Below are 18,608 nucleotides of genomic sequence, written 5' to 3'. Positions count from 1 at the left end.
TATATCAATATAGTATCATAATAATGTAAATTAGCGTTTGTTGAATCATCTATTTCAGTTGCTGGAAACCTCACAATGCCAGCAGAGACATTTCTCTGTAGTGCCTCCTCTGAGAAGTTGTTGTATTTGGACGGATGTTTTTTATATTTCAATGCAGCAGCAGCTCTCCCACAATAACTGTGTTGCATTTAAAATATGTATTGTAACTGCAACGTTTAAAATTATATTCACAGTGAAAGTAAAAAGTTAAAAATATCAAAATGTTGAAAAGTTCAGCATGGCTGGAAAAAGGTGAAGTGCTTTATAGTTACTATCACAATAGATACAGAGGGTTATATGTTATACTCAGAATCTTTTAACTCTTTCCAAGATTGTAAAAAGCCTTCCTAACATGTTCGGGAAGGACTTATTTTATTTGATGGATATCTATATAGATGTGACGCCCAACAGAAGCAGTTTGACAGCTGTAACCCTCAAGGTAGAAACTCTGGCAGCACTACGAAGACTTCATGCAGCGATGAGCCCAAGAATTTCTATAAAATCGAACATGAGCGCTGTGTGTGATACCGGCGAGACATTGTTATCGCTCACAACCACCAGGAATGAGAACAAAAGATTTCCAACCCAAGAAAACTCATTTCCAGCCAGCTTTAGCTTCCCTTTCAAGCAAAGACAGTATAAAGATTACCAGAAAGCCTGTTCTGTACAGCATTTCCATTTGTCGCCTCATAATTTCATGAACTATTCCGCTTTTTGCAAAGACACCTGTTTATCTAAATGGGTGAGGATGTAAACATGTGGGCTCAAAAAGCACATAACCTACAAGAATGGATATTTTCAGTTCCTGCAGTATTGTCTTTAAGAGGCTGTCGTGGGCTCTGTTTTAAAATAGAATAAGGACGTTAGTATCACAGATAACCTAAGGAATCCATTGATACCAACCATGTCATATTGGCTTGTCGGGAAATGGGCACAATTATGCTCTACAGTTAAGCTAGATTTTGGAGAAGGAAAAACTGACATAACTTGACCTCTGACCTCAAGATGTCTGAACGAAAAAGGGTCCTATGGGTACCCACAAGTCTCAACTTAGACATACCCACCCAACGTTATTTTTACCTCTTTCAAAATGGTGTATTTTAATATTTCTGCATACTGGGATCAATATATAGTCTAGGATAAATTGGTTATGACTGGAAGAGTGAGATTATCGTACTAATGAGCCCAATGCTATGGATGCTAGTTCTCAGAGTAGCCATTTCATTGTAGAGATACCTTTTTTTTTTACTTGACCTTTTACAAATAGTATTAACTGTTAAACTATTAAAAACTTGTTTTTTTAAACAGTCAGGACAATGTTTTCTACACAGTGGAGACACAGAATGTAGATAATTGATGATAATGGCATAACCCTTTCTTCAATGATTTAGAAGTAAATTAGATTGACTAACCACAGCTATAAAGCTGCTGAGGAGAACACAACTAATAAAAGCATAAATAAAAAATATTATGAGCTCTAAAAGTCCTCTTGGATTAACTGGATGGCTTTCCGTCACGTGTAGTTGCTTCATGAGAACGTCTGCTGTCAGTGAGTGTTTATTAACCTTGAATGTCTCTACAGTCTGAAAGATGCAACCATTTGAAAACCACAAAAGCATTAACATCCGCTGTCACTCAATAACATTCAATCTCATGATAATGAATCACTTAACAGTATACCAGGCACTTAACAGGCCTTCACTTAATATACAAAAGTTCAGCAGTAAGCATTCATAGTTAAACAATGATCCATGACGGTGACAACTTTCATAGCTGTTAAATTGCTATACTATATTTCAGGGCATTGTGGTTAAAGAGTGATCTTTAAAAAAATATATTATCTTAAATAAGACAGTGGCAACTTGGAGAGAACCAATTTTCAAGTTTTCATTTAATGGTATCCTACATAAAAACATGGGAGTCTCCTAGATAATTGACAATACTATAGGTCAATGGTCTCGCCATCAGTTTTAATTATTTCAGGCTAAGGGCAGAATAAATAATCTCTTTTCTGTCTAATTGGTATGGTGGACGACTGTAAATACTACCATGAGCCACCTCAGCTGCTATTGCTTTAAAGAAGAAGCCAATCAGGGGAGCAAATTAGTGTTCTAGCAAATTCAAAACACAATGCAATTGGGAACAAAACACTGCATTATTTGCCAAATGTATCCAAAGTTTACTTAGTAATTGGACTGCTAAATGTTAAAGTTCAAGGTTTCTAGTGTTATATTTAACTTTTACTCATCATTAGTTGTGAATGCAAGACAATTTTCAGCTTAGTGATTGGATGTTTTTCAAAATGTGCCTTGGGAGTCCATCAGTTGACCTCTCCCCTTACGTTTTTATATCTTATATAATCAGGGTTCCCACTCGCACTGTTAAGAAATCATTTTCCAGGACATTTCTGGGACATTTCAACAAGTTTTTCTTGAAAATCTAGGACAGCATTTGCTCACAAATGGTAGGCCTAGTGCTGACAGATTTGACCCCAGTTAAAGATCTGTTGATCTTTACAAATCAAGACCCGATAGGCTAACAATGGCATAGCAGTCAGTTTTTTTTAAATCATGATGTTAAAATCTGAAGTCTAATCGAATCGCTGCATGCACTCTCCTGATTAGGAACCATCTATCTAACACACAACCGTTTAAAGACTAACAAAGGGATGTTATTTTAGACTAGTTACAACTAGGGTAAACGGTAGCATGTATTTATTTTCCTGCAGTTGATTTTACAATGATTTTTTACATGGAAACAGACTTTGGTGACACATTTACTAGCTGTGGCAGCTCTGGTAGCCAGCTGTGGCGGCATTAACTACAGTACCTAAAATACATGCACTGGCATCAAAGGTAAAACGGCTTCCTGCTGTCTCTGCTTTCTTTTGAGTGTATCTGTACTGTGGGCTGCGTACTCTACCTGCCAACACAGATTTGAAAAAAAAACAAAAAAAACAACAACACCAGCAGAAACAGACCCCCACACAAGCATACATTTGCATTACTAAACTCACAAGAAATTATCACTACATGTATCAACTAACCCCTAGTGTGTACTTAATTGATTCTTACTGATACGGTGAAATAAACCTTATTTTACGCCCTACTTTTACAGCTGCTGATTAATTTTAAAAAGCAGAGACACACAAAGGCGCGCAAGTCTCCTAAATTGTTCAAGCTATATGTGATTGTTTAGTTTTAAACTCTTACACACCACATTACACTCACACACACACGATCATAATGTAGGACACACATTTTCATTCCCTTCGATCGCTTTGTCAATTACACAGAGGAAGTCAGGGGGGAAGAAAATGAAGGGAGTCAACAATGCATGGAACATCGATGTGTCCAACCACCACTGTCTGTTTAAGTGGAATTGACTTCTGCTCATTTCCCAAATTACGCATATCTGACTGGCCCACCGCTGCAGGGGCTACAGGAAGCACAGGGACTAACAGGGAGTCTCTCTCACACACACTCTCTCCGTTTCTCCATTTCTCTGCAGGGAATCAATGATGTCTGCTTAATTATTGGGTGAATTTAATCAGTGGCACAGCAGTACTTACTGCCTTGTGACCTAGTAGAAGTCATTTGGATGCAAACAGTTAATGTTCGAATACCACCGCAATAATTAAGAGTACAACTATTTAATTGTTCAAGGGGTGTAGCGGTAATAGAAAAACTACCTCTGCATTGTGGTGGTTCTGTGCCCAGCTATTTGCCAACAGCTATTTGACAGTTGCTGCATATATTAATTGTTTTCGTGCTACAAGTGTTACAAATCCCTGAGACCTCGACAGCAGTGTACTGATTAATGATACATAATATCTGGATTAGTGTCTCAAAAAGCAGTTGTGTTCAGCGTACTACTATTAGCAAGATGAGCTGTTGAGATTATTTGTCAGCTCATACATTCCTTTCATGCATTTTGTCCTTTCTTGGTTCTCTGTATCTCTATATCTCTGTACCACTGAGTATGTCTTTGCAATGCAAGTTGTTTGCACCTAGTTGTAAAGGTTGTGCAGCTAATGGTGAAGTACTGTAGTTAATAATGGTATATTAAAAACTGTTGTGAACCACGACAAATGTTATTAGATGCTTGGGATGCACAATAAACACATACTGTGATGACAAAATTACTTGCGATAAATAAACACATATTACTGCTGCTTTCATTATACTGCTAAAAACAACATATTGCTTGTTACATTTAAAATAAAAACTCAAAAGGAAATTATTTCCAGCATGATTTTATTGAAGTGAACACACAGGGCGCCATCAAAAATACATCTTAAGGTGCAATTACTTTCTTTCAACTAACTCAAAAAAGTGTCTTTCGTGATGTGATTATTGCGCAAGTTGATATCACGATCATAAAAAATGTACAGCCCTATAAGATGCAGAAGCTAATACAGCATTACCTTTAACATGCTTATTAATTTTAGATACATGCTTAGCACCTCTGCGGCTGAAATAAGCCGCAAGTCAAAGCAGCTGAACAAGAAAAAGTGCTTCACCAAGTTGCAGTAGTCTCCTCATGGCACATTCAAGCTCAAAATACTTAAAGGTTGAATATGAAGAATAAGCAGAACACCACCATCTAGTGTCTCAAGATCGTAGTCGCAACAACAAAGTATAATTTCAGCAGTCGGGTTGCCAGGTTCATTGCCAAGTGTGTCAAGCAATCAGCCTGCACCATGTCAAGTGATGAATCATACCGGTTAACGACTTATTTTGACTAATCAATTAATTTTACAACAGTATTTAAGATTAGCCAGTCTTCAACTGGAAGTCTTTCTTTGAGTGGTGTGTAATCGATTAGCTAGCTAGCTCTCAACTTAAAATGATTCTTTGTTTCTGTAGCCTAACAACAGACAACCCTGGCAACCCGCAACACAGGCCGACAGTCATTGTCAAACCCGTCAAAATAAATGTAAACATTAATTCAGTTTAAATATATATATTTTTATGGAAAAGCAATACTTTCATAATATACCCCTCAAAAGGCCTGTGGGTGTAATATTTAAAAAACATATATAACTATTGATAAAGATTCTACATATTCAACCTTTAATTCACTCCAGCAGGGAGTGTTGACAACCTTTGCTCTGTTTACAGTAATGGTTTTCTATTTCTATTCTTTGGACAGAAAGAAAAATAAACACTCAGTTCACCTGAAGAGACACATCAATCCACAAAAGACTCTTGCTTTCTATTATTAGATAGTCGAAAGGAATACTTCAACACACTGGGAAATACAACATGTCTGTCAATTTTTATCCAGGTCTGTGGCATGTCATTGGGGTCATTGTGTTCATATGAACAGTGTTCAGCCTGTCTCAGTAGCAGACGTCCCCGGGGAACGGAGCATCAGAGATTTTCGGGCAGAAAGCATGCATCCACAAGACAATGCCTGTTTAATGCTAACATATTAATCATCGGCAAGGCATACAAAAATGTTTTGTTTTTTATATCCAAGACTACAAAATCAGACGGCTTTCTTGATGATGAATCTTTTATAGCCCAAAATATCATAATATCATGTTCAAATAACAGGAAAAATAAATACAATTGTTTTGTAGACTACAAGCATTGATGCAACAGAAGCATCTGAGCTTTGTAAAGCTACTCAGTGTTTTTAGGACATGATTTAGCTGCCGCGTGAAGCTTCAGCCTCACAGATCCGATGACAGCATATGGTTAGACAGAGTGCAAAGGAAATTATACTGAATCCAAATCATGTATCATGCTCTAACTGTTCATAGGCCCCAGGGCACCTTATCTGATTTCAGATGGCTCTGTCCTATGAAAGTAGGTTGAAAAATGTCTCATCACTCTCCAAAGGGATAGATATTGATTGGGAAAGATCAATGAAAAGTTTGCAGAGTATGTGCAATATCATCTAGGTTTTGGGCTGCAACAAAAGAACAAACAAACAAAATGTGTTTTGAAGTATGTAAAGCATGTTTCTGTGTAATAATTGAGATAATGCATTGATAAATTGTAGCATATGAAATTACCTGAACTTAAACTGCAGTACAGTTATTGTAAAAGCCTCTGATGCAGCATCCACAACTGTAGATTAAGACGCATGGGTCAACATTTTATTATCTCTACTCAGTATATAAAGCTCATAACAAAAATGTCAAAATAGTTTGATAGCTAATGACATTCGTTTTCTCTATATATTTAAATTCCCAGCAAAGCATTTATATGGAAAGAAATACAATTTTTAATGACATTTTTGAGTAAAAGTTGAAAACACTTTAGTTACTAACTGTGTGACAGTAATCACTACCTGCATTAGCACAAAAACATTAAGATCCTCCATCATAACTGCACACAGCACATGGCTTCAAAGTCAACCTCAAACCTGTCTTGCACAATCTGACTGTTCTTGCCCTCATGTGGTATTTGTAAGGCTTGTGAAAGCAAAACGCTTGCTTTGTGTTGTTTGGTTTAAAACAAATTCTCTATGTTAACGGTGCAGAACCCTGTGCCGTATGACATAACCTAATGATGACAGAGGTGAGTATGTGACCGGAGAACAATGCCACATCTTTTTGGAAAAGACGAAATTTACATTGAGTTCAGATGGTTTAATTTTAAAAAGTTAACACAGAAATCATGAAAAATATCGATATCCATGTCCTAAGGCATTAGGCAAAAGTCAGTGATGCTCAGTCAAACCAGTTATTAGGTATATCTTGTGCAAACCACCCATAACAACTCTGTTATGCATATTAAGTGGAAAATCTAATCTATCAGAATGCATATTCTATGAAAGTATGCAAATGCAACAACTGGAGCAGTTATAATTGCTCACTGTGTGCCATGACTGAGAATGGATTTTTGTATGAGCTAAGGACGAATTAAGTTAATGACACCATCCTGGTAAATGGCAGACAGATGGAAAGTTCAAGGAAAAAAATCGCTTTCTTAGTTCTTAATCACATGTGCAATTAACTGGTGTGTGAAGGTGCTGGTTTCATTGGTTTGTACAAACCATGTTTCATTTAAAAAGTGTTTTATTTTAAGTCAAATTAGTCCATAACCGAGAAAGAGAGGTACAGAGATATATCCCTCTGTAACCACCAAAACAAATCTATAGATTTGTTGTCAGCAGGACGTCAAATGGGCCAGTGTGCACTGTGACAGTTATGGGAGTTAATGTTGGAACAGGACACCATACCAGCTGAGATTATGAAAATCTGCAGAGTGGATTTACTGGATAAAGCCGCCTGTTTACTGTAGCTTTTAATATTCACTGTATGACGTGTGCATAACACAAAGTCCATAGTGAATTTATACTTAGTGCAGAGAATTTTCAACACTGTCTGCACAATCTTTCAGCATACTCATACAAAAAGACAGAAGGTATTTAATTTTTTAGGTACTAGTAAGTGGACTTTGATTTAGAATTAATTATTTATCCAAGTTCAGGAATGTAACTTTCACTGTCAACGTTTAACTGCATTACAATGTTATCCTCTTCTTTCTCCCCATTGATGTACTTGAAACAACAACAAGATGTCTTTGGTCACTAACCAACATGCTGTGAAAATGCCTTCAATTTTAAACTTACAAGAGATTATTTAAATATACTTCTGTTCGCAGTACCTAAAATATGTACTGTGTGACTGAGTTTACAGTGTATTGGTACATTTAGTCTGTTTTTAGGTTGCCGGCTTGATTGTCGGCTGTTTACACACTGCCGCACATGACTTCAAGAGTCTTTCCCAAAAAAGCAAAGCGTTGGCCCCTGCCACCAACTTCTGGCTCCCTTGCTCAGATCACACACATTTTCTGACTCAGTCTTAATTTTTATCATTTTTATCTGTAATAAACTCCTCAACTACTACTACCTTTTTTCTTAGAGGAAAGACAAGGGAGGGATGAAGGAAAGAGGACGTTAGACAAAAGGAAGTTGTGTCCTTAATGTTATATTTTTTATTGAGGACACTCAGTTGCGTATCCTCAGTAAAATCTCAAAGTATTTGTTCCAAAAAGACCAAATGTCAAGTTTAAAAAGCTTCACAACCTTCACAATTCAGGCAATATCCCAGTCACTACACAAAAAACCTTCTCCATAATTATAATTATTTAACCTTTCCTCCCTTAATGAGACTTTGCAATCAGAAAACTCTACAAAAATGCAAATTAGACAAATTTTAACAGAACACAGCGAACCTGTGCTTCAGGATAATTCATGTATTCAGGGCACATTTTGGGGGACTTTTTTTCCCCTCAGTGTGCAGTTTGACTTCCCCTCCTAAATAAAGGTTTCATAAAGCGAACATTTAGATAAGAATCGAAATGATGCAGTGTAGCAGCCTGGACTGTACATCTTCAGATAATCCCCAGTCAGCCAGGTATCAAACAACGTCTGGATCTAACTGCTGCACAGTTGTTGTATAAACAGAGCCAGAGCATATTTACCCTTCAGCTAAAGGTGTCTCTTGAGCCGACATGTTTGTATATCTGAACATCCTTCACAGGCTGCCTGGAGGGGGTTCATGCCTGAACTTTAAGCTTTATACTTTACAGTAGGGATTTAAAAAAAAAGATGTATCAGAGGTCACCTGGAAAACTTCCCTTTCTCGCAAGACATACACGAAGCAATGTACACAGCAAATACATAAACACACACAAACAGGTCGCATTAAATGCCTCGCAGCCGGAGCGGTCTGCGCCTGTTCCTGCTCTGCAGTGGAAGATCCGATGGAGAGGCAAGAGATCAACAGATGCTGATATCACAACAGCTAAATGTTCCAAGTTTCTTTAAAAAACCCATTGTGATGGCACAATGACTCCAGGGTTTTTAGTGGCCTCAGCTGTCACTGCGAGAAAGAAGAGATTTATTCAATCATTAATTCTGATTTGTGTGGTGTTGACATGAAAAGTGACAATCTATAAGCTTGTTTTGTACATAAATAATATGTTTTTTATTAAATTATATTAAATATGTCTTATTATCTTTTACTGTATTATCTCCAAATACACAGGTACATACACAGGTACCCCGGGACTAACACTGTGCAGTAAATATCTGGAAAAAATACATCTGAAGAAGAGGTTGAAAGAGATGGAAGACCTTCACAGACTATTTCCCAGTGCAGACACTCAGGTAGGAGAAGAAGGAGAGATTAAGAGAGAAAGAAGGAGATGTAAAGAAAATGTTGGGGGATTGGAGAAAGAGAGAGAGAGAGTGTGATAGACAGACAGGGACGGTAAAAGAAACGCAAATGTTAAGCAGCAGTGGAAGTGGAAGAATTCCAGTTTGGATTCAAGCTCCTTGGCTAATGAGGATCATTAACATGGCCTGCCCAGCGTCTCTAAATGCTGGGGAGGACTGGGAGATGGGGGATAAAAATAAAACCTCTCAAGCACATCCCCACAAGATTCATAAGGCGGCCGCTTGTAAAAAAAGATATAGCACATGCTGGCTGCGGATGGTACTTCTTAATGCAACACCACATGCCATGGATCCTGGAAAAGGGGATACTCACCCAACAAGAGCACTCGTTTGAACTCTGAACTCTTTGGATTGTGTTTGAAGCACACTGGCAAAAGAACTAGGGCCCAACTGTGATGGGATGTTTGAGACCAATACCGATTCTGAAGGGAAAATTACACCAATTAAGGATATCGGCCGATATTGTGAAGACACATCTTGTCTATGTGGATCGTGCAAATATGACTCAGCTCATAACACTATTATACATTATATAAAATCGGTACTGTATGTTCAGCTGACCGCTCTCTGTTGAACCAACATAATGACACCATTTCTTAATCACACCAATAACCGTTTTACTGTATTATATGTTATGTAAAAATCAATTTTCAGCCAACCGATATATTGGTCTGGCTCAAAAAAGAACCAATCTAGATGTCTGTGATTTCACAGTTTGAAATAAAGACAAAATAGTCTCTACAGTGCTCTATGATATGATAAAATCAGAGGTTTAGATAAGTTCAATTATGTTGCCCCATTCGGAAAATTTTGCCTTCAGGTACGGGATGAAAAGGGGAAGAAAATGACTCTCCTATCTTACACGCATTGCCTCCATTATTTCAAGTGGGCAGGTCAAATTTATCCTCACATTTTATGATCCTATGAGCTTTATCATTTTCCCTCTCTCAGCTGGCTGTTTAACACGGTAAAACAAAGCTCCCAGGAGGTTTAAAAACCAATCCAAGCTCCTGTCCTGCTTCTATAAATCATTTGTGATATACAGTACACATCTATTTTGAGCACTTCCGACCGCTTTTACAGCCTGATCAATTGAGTGGTTAAATCAGACAGCATCAAAACAGTTTGAAAATACAAATGTCCTTCGTCAGTGGTCCAGGATATAGCAGACCTGCTTTCTTGGACATCCTGTTATCGATTCCTGTTTTCCCGCTCTCAGCACTGCGTATATGAAATTTACAACATCTTGTCAGATCAGGCATTCCCAACCAGCAAATACTGCACACACAGTGCAACTGTTTTTCTTCATCTATTATTTTTTTTATTAGAGAGAAGAGAGAGGAGAGAGATGCTCACAATGTCCGGTGTGAGGCCCAAGGCAGGCAGACGGACAAGCATCTTGATAATATCAGCATAATAGGCACATTCATCAGTCTTTTGTTAATAAAGTACTTTGTGGTGGAGGGATCAACAGTGAATGACTTTGATGTTTGTATTGTCTCAAGTGTTGGGTTTACTTTTCTCAAGTTAGTGTACACTACAAATAACTTTTAACAAAAAATCCGAAATAGGATTCAATAAGTAAATCTATTAGTTCTCAAAATTTAATCCAGCAAATAAAATGAATGTCAGCATGAAAATGCTGTTAGGAAACCGTGGCAGTTTTAGGTATTTCTGCATTTCAGTCTTTATACCAAGGTCAAACAAACTAAAAAATAACAACTAGGGTTTTCTCAAACTGATGCTAAGGATCAATATCAGGGCCAATTCAGACATGTTTTATTAATTTACAGTATTTGCTAAAATAAAACCCATGAAAATGTTGTAGCACCCGTTGGCAAAATACACAGATATGCAAGGCTACGACTGTAATGAAGCACTTTTATATCAAAGAGCAGTAGACTGTTTCTGTAGTCCCAACAGATTCAACAGGGTGATACGTCTGATACGTGTGTCACGTCCGTTTAAGGAGTCGCATTATCCCACTTTCATCCATTTAATGTCAATAATTTAAGCTTATATACTTAATTAATTGCAACATTTTGGTCACCTAAAATGTCAGCAATCACTTGCACCTTCCTAACAACGTTTACATTGGCTAGTTAGCAGGTTTTCAATCAGCTCTGTGCCAGTGCAGCGTGGACAGTGCATGCAGATGAATGGAGCCAGCACCCGGAGTTCCCCGCTTACCTGTTGGCAACAGTCCACTAGATGGTTCTCATCAGTAGGTTGAAAGTTGTCAATTTCCCTCTTTAGCTTTTAGCTTAGCACAGCCCCATTGACGTAACACTTTGTGCTCAGCTCCGCCCACTCATCCAAATATGGTCACATCCAGTTTTAAAAAAGAAAATTCTAACGACCAACATGCCGAACTTGAGATTTCAAAACGTTAGTTGTCAAACTAATGAGCTACGTCCCAGTAGCTACTTCCATCTCTTTTATACAATCTATGGTCGCGTCTTACTCTCGGAAATGGCAGAAAGCGACGCACCCAACAGAGATTGGTGGATGTTTAGATGGAATTTACCAAACTTACCTGGCATACAGCGCAAACATTTACCATGGAGATTACTATTCCAGACCATTTAGAAATGTGTGAAAAGTTTTTGGAGATCCATCAAGAAACGGATCTCCAAAATAACAAATTAACAATAAATAAGATAGTAAATTAAGATATAGTTAACTGCAGAATATGCCAAGCCAAAATGAAATATCACTGAACAATGAGCAACCTGACAGCAAACCACTTAACACTACATCTTGGCAAGCTAACGTTATGCGATCTAGAGTACGAGGAACTGCAGCTTAAGCAGAGAATTAACATTTCCTCTTTTTGCCACTCTCTTATCGTCATAGTACTAACCAGCTGAAATTGAATGCGTTCATTAAAGTTGACAAGTGAACGATGTCAATTCTGTATCCACTGATGGTAATTTCAATGTATTGTGGAAATGCCCTCCAGTGGACAGTACGTATAACAACCACATGCTGATAATAGGCCTTTTTTTCCTCTAGCCCTATAGAGTGGCCGCTGGAAAAGTTTAAGGACACTCCCTCTCAAATGGCCGTTCACTGGCCATGTGTCCATTACAAAAAAGGCCCGGCAGGGATTTACGAGACTCCGGAGGTGACGTATCACTCTGAATCGGTTTAGAGCGCTGGTGATCAGCTGATAAGTGTTACAGCGCTACACCCAGATTTGAGGCGCGGTGAAAGTGTGTGTTAACATACCAGCCGTCAACCCACTTGCAGTACTAACGTTACGGTGTGTCTATGTGTGTGAGTGTGTAAATGGGAGAGAGAGAGGGAGAGGGAGCATGCAGTAAAGTGCCGTGCCAGTGCGTGCGCAGATCATTTTCTGTGCTGCGTTCTACTACACCACTGGATAAAAGTGTCTACTCTACTTCAGCGCTGTTGTGGCGTCTTTACTACCACACGTCACACCCTGCTTAGCGTTATCCAATCAACAATCGGATATATCTCTGGGGACAAAAGAGGCCCTGCTCTCCAACAGGGCCATTTTCTACCCGGTCAAACAGCCTCCTGCGCAACTCACATTCAATATAGGGGCGTTTTTGGCAAGACAGACCTGCCTCATTCCGGGTAGTCGACCTTAGTGGAAACGCACCTCATGGCATTGGTAATGTGTAAGCCTGTGTTGTGTATATAGGTACAACGTTAATATTAATAATAGGCTGAAGTTGAGCATTAAACATTAGAATATAATTTGAATATCAAAAATAATAAGGAATGGCATTTAAATGAGATTATAAAGGTTGACAGCATGAACAACTTTTCAGAGCGCATCATGGGTACAACACATCGCTCCTACCCTTATTAGCACAATAGTTGGCAGAGAAACCACAGCTGTGAAAGCAACCAGGCTCATTGTCTGTCTAGATCTAGACACTGGGCATAAAATAACATTATCTATGTAGTTAGGTTGTTTTAAAATCTATTTCAGTTTATTTAATATCATATTTTTGTTTTGTAGAGTCTAGTATATTCTAATATAGGATTATGATACCATGAAATTCTTGCCAACAATAATCTTGATATGAACATTTGGTACACATCCACACATAACATATCCCTACACAATATGACTCAACATTTGTGTATCACTTATCTAATTAGTAATCCCATAGGGGAGAATTGTAAGAGAAGTAGAATAAACAGCAGAAATATGAAAAGGGAGGACAGCATAACATAAAGCAGGAAAGAAAGAAAGGTAATAGTTCACACATTTACAGACAAATGTCCATGTCTGGCTCCTCTACCTTGAAAGCATAAATCAGAGCGGTCTACCAAGGATTTATCACACAGACTGAGATGATAGCACAGGAGGCTGCTGAGGTGCTTCTTGCAAAGATGAACAATGGCAGGGGGAGGGGGGGGATTCACTGATCTCTCTAAAGCTTTTTAATATTGTACTAAGCATCTTTAATGTATTAATAGTACAAGTAGAAATGAACAACGTTTACACAAAACAATTAGAATAATTGTTTTCACATCGATATAATGTACAAATACAAAGTGTCGTTATCAGAACCATAACAGTGCTAATCTTATTAGCAAAGATGGAATGCAACTGTGCTTCTGTGATACGACTTAAAGATGAACAAACAGTTAAAGCTTTCTGTCCTTTTACTGCACTTTCTTATCTGCTACTGTGGGTAAATCTGTGCAGTATCTGATGGATGATGTAGTCACTAATGAGAGCTGGATATGTCCACATTTAACTGTCGTCCTAACGATAAGTAATGACGGTAGCTTAGCTAACACAATTAACAGTGGCGCAGAGAAAAATAAAATTCTCCCAGAATGAAGTATTATGTAAATTATTAATTACCACATAGACGATTGCAATCTTGTTCAGCAGGCCGTTGGCACCGAAATAAATGTGAATGATTTTGAGACAGAGAAAGGAAAATACTGGGGATGTGAGAAACCTTCAACAAATACCAGCCGCTCCTTTAGCAATTTATAGAAAACATTTGCAAATGAATCACTGAGAACAGAGTGACTTGTAACAAATGCAACAGAAAACTACAAACAATGAGAGTAAACATTTGAATAACTTTATGTTTGTTCTATTCAGTAACACTTCTATCACATTTCCATAAATCCAGCATATGCAGCTAAATTGTAATGCAGGTCCCAGAGAAGTCTTTCAAATTCACACAATCTTATAAAAAGGACAGGATCTCTCTCTTCAACATAACATACGGTAAAATTATTAGAGCTTTGTCTTTAATTTGAATTTCAATCGCATGAGTTCTGCATGTTTTATGAGCAGCAGTCTCCCTAAATGTGTTTCTGCATATGTATGTGTGTGAGAAAGAGAGGCAGAGAGTGATGTCCGTATAAAGAGCCGGTGAGAGGTAAAGACAAAGACAGAAAGACAGAGTGAGTCTGATGTGCCCGGGAAGAGAAAGAGAGACGGAGAGAGAGAAAGTGATCTCTCAGATTCGGTGTCTCAGCATAATGACACAGGATCCACATGGGAGCGAGGGAAAGGCAAGATCTGTGCGAGATATGATTAATCCAAAGACTGATAACCTCATGCCTCCTCATTCACAGCCTACACACAAACACACACACACACACACACACACACACGTGCTTCTCTGTTTAAAAGGAAACTGAATTGTTGGTTTTCTCTGCTCTTGTTTCACTACTTCTGCCTTTTTCTGTCTCTCTCTCTTCTCAGGGTACAATCACCACTGCTTCCAATTGGTGAGAATACCTGAATACACTGAATCCCTCCCAAACTGTTTCCCTGCTGTGACCATGAACAATATGTCTGGCTGACTTTGACAAATTAAACCAACTCGATATATGGAAATAACCTTCATGGGATGACATGGAGGGAAAGAGGGAAGCAGGCGGGGGGTGTTATGGGAAAGGGAGAGGAACAGAGACTGATAGATAGAAATAAACATACAGATTGATGATGGGATATATCGAGAATGGTATTTCCAAACCAGGTACAACATAAAAAGGCATGGAGAGATGGTCCACATATATTGACCGACTTTCTAAATATCAACATATATAATAATAAGTCACTGCAGCTGAAACACACATAATTATCTGTGTAGAAAAGGCAGTAAATGGGGCTGTATTAATCCACAAGCATTTTAACAAGCGCAGAAAGGGCAAATGACAACAGTCTGATGGAAAAAAACTAGTTTTCATTTCTCCATACTTATACTGATTAGGGGTGGGACAAAATATTGATACAGGAATATATTGTACTGCCTCCTCTTTCAATACGTTATCAACACATTGGCGCTAAATATCAATATTTCTATCAAAACATGCATGCGCTCTTAACAGATTCCCATTTCTTCTTTCTCAGGAAAGTAAGTGCACGGGCATTACGACGAACATGCATAGCCAGTTTGTTCATCTTGTACATGACAGACAGGTTTACATAAAGCAAGTTGGTTATGCTTGTTAAGCACTGTCATTTTGTTTTTACTGGCGTTCATTGATTTCGAGATAGAAATGTGTATCTTTTGGATTTGTTTATTTATTTATTTATTTTGTAAACTTCAGTACACATAAGATAACCCAGTTCCAGTCAAACACCTCTTAACATTGCGTAACAACAGCATGAATATATAGAGCTGTTTATTCAGTCAGTCAGTCAATCTGCACTTCAGTCAACAGCAGCTTCAGATTGTATTCACTATCCACATGAGCCATCTGGTGATATCAATGTACACTAGCAGCAATGTACGCTGATAGAAGTCCGAGCTCTGGCGGAAGGCAGAGGGCCCCACACGCCGTAGCAGCAGCTCCTCCTCTGGTCAGAACCACCTCGCTGCTCCACTGGTCCCCACTGATGCTTTTATTCTACACTCTTGGTTAAAGAAAATGAGTTGAACAAAACATGCATCTTTTCTTCCGATAACTCCAGTACTTACAGGTCGATGATGATTAGCCAACGTCATTTAAAATGTGACCTGGCAGCCGGCAGTTGTTTTCTCTGCTCTTTTTCACAGTTTTCTAGTATGGACAGATGACAGGACATCAAATCATCTTTTCTCTACTTTTTATAACCTCCAATAGCTGATCCTCTGATTTTGGCCAGTATGCTGATACTGGGTATTGGATTGGCACATCCCTACATTTCGTTGGTCATTGTTTCATCGGTTGTCAAATTATGTGAAACTGACATAATTCCTGCCTGTTCTCTTTTTATGGTTCTCTTCTTCAATTACACAGATATTGTGATGTATCGTGTATGATTGTCTAAAAATGTATCAAAGTATTGCGAAATCGTCATACCATCGTTATGGTTTTGCTACGTATGATGATATCGGATCGTGAGATCCTGTGTGATTCCCACCCCTAATGCTCATCATTTCAAATGGTCCATGTAACTGAAAATTGCACTTGTTCTATCTAAGTTGGATTCAGAATCTTCTTGTATGTATGATGTGTGTATTCCCTGTTTTTCTGTACTTTCATCATGCGTTTCCATAAATTGTCACTGTCTTTTTAATCTGTAACTGGCAACCGGTCTTGGCCAGGTCTCCCTCGAAAAACAGATTTCAATCTCAAGGGGCTTTCTGGTTAAATAAAGGTTAAAATAAAAAAAAAAATACAATAAAATGCTGATCAATTAGATGGGGCAATTTTGGAAACTATTACAACAAGCCTATGTTTGAAAGTACTACAGTGTCATCATACTTCAATAAGAAATTCAAGATGTTATGTGTACAAAATGACCACGGTCACAATTTTATTTTCCTTCAACAATTTGGATCTATTTAATGAGGTGAAAATGTTGTTTCAAACCAGTTCCCTAATCTTCATTCAAACTCAACAGTAACAAACCAAGAAGAAGAAAATCCTTTAACTGACACAATAAGTTGTCTATCTTAAGAATATACAAGAAGCCGTAGACAAATATCCTTCACATGACAGTTGTGACAAATTTCCATGCAATGACACCAACTCCTCCCAATTAATTTTCTCAAAGCAAGTTTTTAGAATGACTCTATTACATTTCCCAAGTGGCTGCAATTCAGACACATTTCACCTGTTAAAACAAAACATCCTTTTACAAGACACACACGCATTTTAACTCCAAAAGCACCCACACACACATAAACCCACAGACCAGGACGAGGTCGTTAAGCAGCTATTGTTGTGTTCCTCTCTGCACAGCATGATAACGGGTTGATTGATACTGAGGTTCCTCAGTTAATCACCTGGCTACGACTATAAATGCACACTGTCTTGCAAGTGATGCACAAACTAAAACGGGAAGAAAAAAAAGGAGACACACAGCACTAACACGTAGGAAAATAAAAATACAACTGTGCATGAGTGTAAAAGATAAAAGGCTCACACGCATACACACTCTTGTCACAAGCAGAACGCGCCACCCGTCCCCGTTCCACGCAAGCACAAGTTAACTCACCTGCTCCGAGTGACCAGCTGAAAGCTTTCAAATTGGCCTTGGGTAATCTTCTTCCCTCTCACTCTCTTCTCTCTCTCTGTCCCTTTGGCTCCTCTCGCTCTCTCTCTCTCTCTGGCAGTACACGGACGTCCTATGGGCCGCTCACCCGTACTGTGGCTTGGCGTAACTGCATCGATCTCCCGGCCAAGTGGTACGTGGTCCTGCTGTTTCCACGAGAATCAGATGTGCTCTCTCTTCTTTGCCGCTCACTCTGCCTCGCACAGCTGCAGAGGGAAATATGAGGACGGGCAACGTGGTTGAGTGCTGCTCCACTCTCTCTCTCTCTCTTCCTCTCTTCCTCTCCCTCCCTCTCCCTTTCTAGTGAGCTAAGATGCTCTCTCTCTCATACTCTCAGGATGTCAGCTGGTATGATGTTCTCTCCTGCAGGGCTATCTCTTCACTCTGTCTTGCTGTACTGAATTGCATGCTATCTGCCCATCTCTTTTTTGCTGTTTCTCCATTGATTCCTCTGTCTTTCTCTCTCTAACATTATTGATCTACTGTATGTATCTGTGACTTTGCTAGTGCAGCCTCTAGTGGCTGCTTTCTCTCCATGCTGCTCATGGAGTCTGAATAAATTTTACTTACAGAGAACATGAAGCTTTGATGTGAAATTGTTCTAGATTTTGAGTTGGCAACGTCAGCTAAAAAAAAAAGAACAGAAATAAATGAATCATTACCGCTGCATAGGGCTGAATATAAAGATTATTTAGTATTGTCATTTTTCCGACAAATCGAGTAACTCAACATAACGTCTGACAAAAAACTAAATATCTTCAATGCACAATGATATATAACAGAAAAAGTGGAAATCATCATATTGCAGATGCGTAAATCCCCTAATGATTCACATGTTTGCCTGATGAATTACAATTCATGCTAATATTTT

General features: G+C 38.5%; 1 protein-coding gene across 1 annotated transcript in view; it reads right to left on the bottom strand.

The window, feature by feature from the left end:
- Positions 1–17,816, bottom strand: part of tnr (tenascin R (restrictin, janusin)) — a gene marked incomplete at its 3' end in the record, with an annotated part of 165,626 nt that extends 147,810 nt beyond the window's left edge. The window contains exon 1 of the mRNA XM_083927949.1: positions 17,681–17,816. The remainder of the gene's footprint in view (positions 1–17,680) is intronic.
- Between the last annotated feature and the right edge of the window lie 792 nt (positions 17,817–18,608).

This window comes from Echiichthys vipera, assembly GCF_963691815.1.
Source record: "Echiichthys vipera genome assembly, chromosome: 15".
Lineage (NCBI taxonomy): Eukaryota > Metazoa > Chordata > Actinopteri > Perciformes > Trachinidae > Echiichthys > Echiichthys vipera.
Note: the sequence above shows the minus strand (reverse complement) of the source record. Positions and strands in the feature narration are given on the sequence as shown.